The sequence below is a fragment of the Grus americana genome, unplaced genomic scaffold (genome assembly GCF_028858705.1).
Source record: "Grus americana isolate bGruAme1 unplaced genomic scaffold, bGruAme1.mat scaffold_90, whole genome shotgun sequence".
In the NCBI taxonomy this organism is placed as follows: Eukaryota; Metazoa; Chordata; class Aves; order Gruiformes; family Gruidae; genus Grus; species Grus americana.
In genome coordinates, this window is record NW_026562090.1 from 21,558 (window position 1) to 27,046 (window position 5,489).

The 5,489-nt window shown below is 55.3% G+C and overlaps 1 long non-coding RNA gene across 1 annotated transcript; it reads right to left on the reverse strand.

The window, feature by feature from the left end:
• Window positions 1–887: 887 nt before the first annotated feature.
• On the reverse strand, window positions 888–3,965 carry LOC129201276 (uncharacterized). Its single transcript, XR_008575352.1, has 3 exons — window positions 3,482–3,965; window positions 2,014–2,095; window positions 888–1,079 (listed from the first exon to the last, which is right to left on the reverse strand). It is a non-coding gene; the product is annotated as an uncharacterized LOC129201276 (long non-coding RNA).
• Window positions 3,966–5,489: the final 1,524 nt, after the last annotated feature.

Consider the following 5,489-nt stretch of genomic DNA (forward strand, 5'->3'; position numbering starts at 1 on the left):
TAACGTGAAGACAGGGTCAGGCAGCAGTCTGCGGCTATGGGACAGGCTACAGGGGAGGTGCTGCAGCTGGGAGCAGCTGTGTGGGCTAACCAGAGCTAGAGCATTTTTGTTGAGGTGAGAGGCAGATAGTGCCTTTTCCAAAAGGGGAAACAACACCTGCCGGCATGCACTGGCAAACACCGCATGTCAGCCGAGTGCCGTAAGACTACAGCTCCCAGCGTGCCAGAGGAGGCAGCCTTCCACGCTTCCTGACCCTGCGGGGACACTGTCCCATTCCCTCACACCAACTCACCGAAATCCCCGCGGAGCCGTGATAGCAGCACCAAGCTCCGCAGCGTGGCTCCGGGCTGGACCGCCAGCCAGCACCCCCCCCCCGCAAGCTCCGACACAGCACAGACGCCCGCTGTCTCCAGGCAACCCTTGCCGCCCGGCCGCGACACAGCGCAGACCCCCCCCACCCACCACACGGCTCCAGGCAGCCCCCCTCCCGTTCCATGCCTCTGACCCGGACCCTGCCACCCACCCACCCCCCCCCCAGAGGCACCCCCCGCTGCCCCACTCACATTCTCTCTCTGTGCAGCCACAGCCCAGCAACACCTCCACTCCTCCCTTGGCTCACAGCAGCCACTGCACACCAGCAGCCCCTTATAGGGAGGGGCTGTGGCCAGCAGCCTCACTGCCCGCACCTGGGGCACCAGCAGCCTCACTGCCTGCACCTGGGGCTCCTCCAGCCCCAACCCACAGCTGGAGCCCCGCATGAACAGGGGGCCATCGCCTGACCCCACCACACCTCCTCCCCTGCCCTCCATCACAGCCCCTCGCCCCCCACAAAGGAAGCCCCAATGCAGCCGGCACGGCAAAAGAGACCGCAAGCATATTCAGTCACACACAGAGCCGGTCCCGGGAGAGACTCCGCACCGGGGCTCGGGGCCCGGCCCTGGGGCACCTCGGCTGTCCTACCCAGAGCCACGCTCACCAGTCCGGCGTGGAACAGACACACGGTCGGTCCGTCAGGCTGCTGGAGAGCTGGGCTGCTATGTGCAGGCTGCCGCCAAAACCGAGGAGCCAGCTGCAGGACGCTAGAAGAGAGGAGAAAAGGGGCAGCCAGCTGGATGGGGGCGGCGGCAAGCGAGAAAGCACGAGGCAAGGAAAGGGATGGCGAGTGAAGGACGGGGACAGGGAGCCTGACAGAGAGGGAGGAAGAAGCGGCAGGAAGAGAGGCAGCAGGACAGCGACCGACAAACAAGGACAGGGAGCGGGACAGAGAGGCAGAAACGACCCTGGGCAGGCAGCGCCACGGCGAGGGAGGAAAAGAGAATAAGGGGAGGGAGCTGGACCGAGAGGTACGGCGAGGGACAGCGGCATGGGGAGCAGGACAGAGCAACAGAGAATAAAAAAAGGAAGCGGGAGCGTGAGAGAACCGGGCTGGGGAGCAGGGAGAAGGAGAGATAAAAGGAGAGAGCAACAGAGGAAAAGAGGGATGCTGGGGCAGAGTGAGAAAAAGAGGGGCAGGGAGCAGGACAGAGGGGCAGAGGCAGAAGGAGGACAGAGGGACAGAGAGACAAAAGAGGGAGACGAGGACTGGGCAGAGGGGAGAGAAAGACGGGGGCAAGGAGCAGAGACACAAAGGTGCCAGGAAAAGGACGGTCAGATGGAGCGAGAAACAGGGTCGAGGAGCAGGACAAAAGGACAAAGAAAAAGGCAAGGAAGAAGGAAGGAAGGATAAAGGTGGGAGAGGGACCGGGACATACGCAGTGAAACAAAGTAGAACAGAGAAGAGAGAACAGGGATTGAAGAACAGAGAGAGAGATGCAGACTTGTACACAGAGATGGCGAAGGTAAGCAAAACCAGCGACAGGCAGGAGGACCTGGTTCTGACAACCCATCGCTCCCAATGTCGCTTCCACGGCCTCAAAAAATGTGACGTGCCACAAGACAAGAGAATGGGAGAGTGAAAGCAAAGACACGGGAAACTTAACGCTCTTAGTAATTTCACTGAGCATCACAGCTTACAGTTACTCAATGTCTTCCGGTGTCACAGGATGAGGTACAACTGATTTCGTCTCCATATCTCTGGACAGAGCTTTTCTCATATCTGTGGGGGGAAGAAAAAAAAAAGATATTCTAAGATGACAGTCCTTGCACAAAGCCACGTTCAGCGAATTCTCTATTACAATAAGGTCGTTTCTAACCCAGAAAATTTCACAGAATCATAGAGTATCTCAAGTTGGAAGGGACCCATACGGATCACCGAGACCAAGCCCCCGCTCCACGCGGGACTACCTAAAACTAAACCGTGCGACTAAGAGCATCGTTCAGATGCTCCTTGAACTCCTGACAGGCTCGGTGGCTGCGACCGCTTCCCTGGGGAGCCTGTTCCATGACTGACCGCCCTCTCAGTGAAAAGCCTTTTCCCAACATCCGGTCTGAACTTTCCCTGATGCAGCTTCGACCCGTTTCCTTGGGTCCTAGTGCCGGTCACCGGAGAGAGTGGAGGTCAGCGCCTCCCCCTCCGCCGTCCCCCTCGAGGAAGGTGTAGACTGCGATGAGGTCACCCCTCGGCCTTCCCTTCTCCAAGCTGAACAAACCAAGTGACCTCAGCCGCTCCCCCTAAGTCTTGCCTTGGAGACATCTCGCCATCTCGGTCGCCCTCCTCCACACACGCTCCAAGAGCGTTGTTCGGCGGCACCGCTCTCGACTGGAACCTAACGCTGCATGTAACTCAACTGAGTGGAAAGGAAATGACGGGCTAAAGGGACAAATACACGATTTAAGGCAGCCGCAACAATGGCAGATGTCTGTCCGTAGCCCTTCTATTTATTTCACAGCGCTCCTGCGTATCAAATGAACGGTACCAGAACAGAAAAGGTATACAGCGTGGCCACGTTACCCCTCGGGGAGGACGGCGAAAGGAGAGAATATCTAGAAAGAGGAAGCAGCTGGTACTTCACTTTTGGTAACAGAATTAACATCAACATGTTCTTTCCCTTTGAAATTGAAAACGCCACCCAATTCTCTGCCACTGTTGACCACCGACACTTGTAAATTTCTAGTGAAACACCTGAGGAAAACAAAGTTTCAGGTCCCTGGCTAGGGGAAGAAACCAGGCAAGCACCGCCATTCCTTCCCCCCGACAACACTAGCAAAAAAAACCAGCCGCTGGGGGCGAGCGTTCCTCTGAAAGAAAAATCAGGTGAGAAACCGCATTTTTATTTTCAGCTTACCTACAGGATAAATGTCTTTGTAGTTGTTTCTGCCACAGATGCTACAAAACGCGTAAACTGCACAAAGATTAAATTTTGTAACTGATCTAAGGTTCAGTACGAAAAGCTACCTAAAGGAGTACGCAAAGTCCCACTCATCAACAATTATCTGACCCTGTTTCATATTAAAAAAAAAGTAATGCTAATCACACAGACAAGCCCAGGAACCCTCAACATGAGAATCTTTCCGTTCAGCCAGAGGCAGAACGAGTACTTACCACGGGCATCCTCATCTGGCTCTCCACTGCTAGCAGAGCGGCACGCCAACGCTGTCCGGTACACGCCGTAGTACGCCTAGCTGCTTCTATGTATTTACCGCCACCTGATTTGATACTCTCACAAAGAGATCGACGAAAAAGCCACCCTTTCTTTGAAAAAATAAAACCCAAAACCACACAGTTAAGGAACGGTAGGCGAACGTATTTCTAAATCATAACCCACGGCTTGCAGGCAGACCAAGAGCAGCTCTGACGATGCGATACGCTCATCAAACATCTTTCACGCCGGAATAACAGATGTACTCCTTTACCACGGGACGCATCCGGCACAGGGACAAATTTCATGCTGTTTTTGTCACACGACCGTTCTTCTGCACCAGCCAGTGGGTTCAGAATTAAGGACGGGACAGGCTAAACGCTCACACGAGCCTCCTATCCATAAGAAACTATTAAAAATAGAAAAAAAAAACTTCCATGTTTTAGATCGCATTGCCTTAGGGACTGCCTCCTTCAAAGCCTGCCTGTTGGGGGGGGTAGTGGGGGGGGTGGGGGGGGTGGGGTGCGTGTGCATGCATGCACATGCGTGAGGCGTGGAAATCGGTCACAGAATTCAGTTGCCTAACAAGAGACGGCCCTTCTCCTTGCAAGGCAAACGTTTCAAAACATCGTACTCTTTTCCGATTTTACTGGCTGGTACTAGGGTTGCCCTACCAGCATGAGTTGGAGACCCGTCCCTCTGGGTCCGTGTGACGCCAAATTCAATATTCTGCAAGTAACCGAGGAGATGGAAAGTAAGCTAAGATATTCTCTGCCGTACAAAGTTTGTTCGCGATCGTCCCCGAGGGAATCGCACAAAGCCCACGCTTGCTGAACCGGTACGTCGGAGGCCCTACAGGAAACAGCGCTGACGTTTCGCCGAGCTCTTCTCCTGTCAAGAAGAGGACCTTTTATGCGGCATCCCTATTGGCGTTCGGCCTGCTTTCGGCCCATTCTGGCAGGTCAGCTTTCAGAGAAAGCCTGAGATTTCAAACCGCCAAGCAACATTCACGATTCTTGCTCTCTGACTACGGGGAATTTCAGCGAATCGGAATGCTACTTGGAGCCACGTTCCGGGTCTGTTTCGCCGCAAACCAAATATCTAAGCCACGGACCGGGCGCCCATAGAAAAATCACTTTAAAAGATTAAAGACAAGCACAGTGCTCACTTTTCTGAAGTTTCTTCCAGTAGCGCCATCAATTTAGCGGCCGAACCCAGCCGTCGAAATTCCGGTGCAACAGAGCGAGCAGGAACGTGTCCGTGCCGCTCTTCCCTGGCCACGGAGCCTTCCGCTCTACCCGTTACTGCGAACGTACGGAGCATCGGCGCAGCGGCACCTGTGCAATAACGCACTGCCCACAGCTATACAGAAGAAGAATCCGAGACGATGGTAGAAGACCCCAGACCAAAACTCACCGCGGGACTAAGGGACACATGGACAGCGCACGAGGGGCGGGTGTCCGGGACCCAAGCGTGTAACGGCCCCGGGATTTCTTTGTTCCGGGTCCCTCTCTTTGGAGGCGCCCCGCCCAGGCCGATCCCGCTGCTGCACCTTTCAGTTACGTTAATTATTTTACAAAATCCGACACCCGGAGACTGCTGCCGGAAGCCTCGGGTCGAGCCCGAAGGAGGAGGAGGAGGAAGCGTGCCCGAGAAGAAGCGTGCACGCGACACCGTGAATGGGGTGCGAACGTTGGGGAGGCAGCTGCTCCTCCTCAAACAGAGACAGAGAGAGAAAGAAGAGGGGGAAAGCCACAGGGTACAGAGGGCGGAAGTGGAAAAGAGGGGCCAGGAGCCGGACAGAGAGAGGTGGAGAAAGAGGCCCTCGGAAGGGAAGGGACGGGCTGCAGGGCAGAGGGGGACTTGCCAGCACCAGGTTCGCGGTTCCACCTGATAACATTAAAGGTCTCTGCCAAGCTTGACGATTCGGTCGCTTTAAAAAACAATCGGGATCTCGAGGCGGACCGAGAG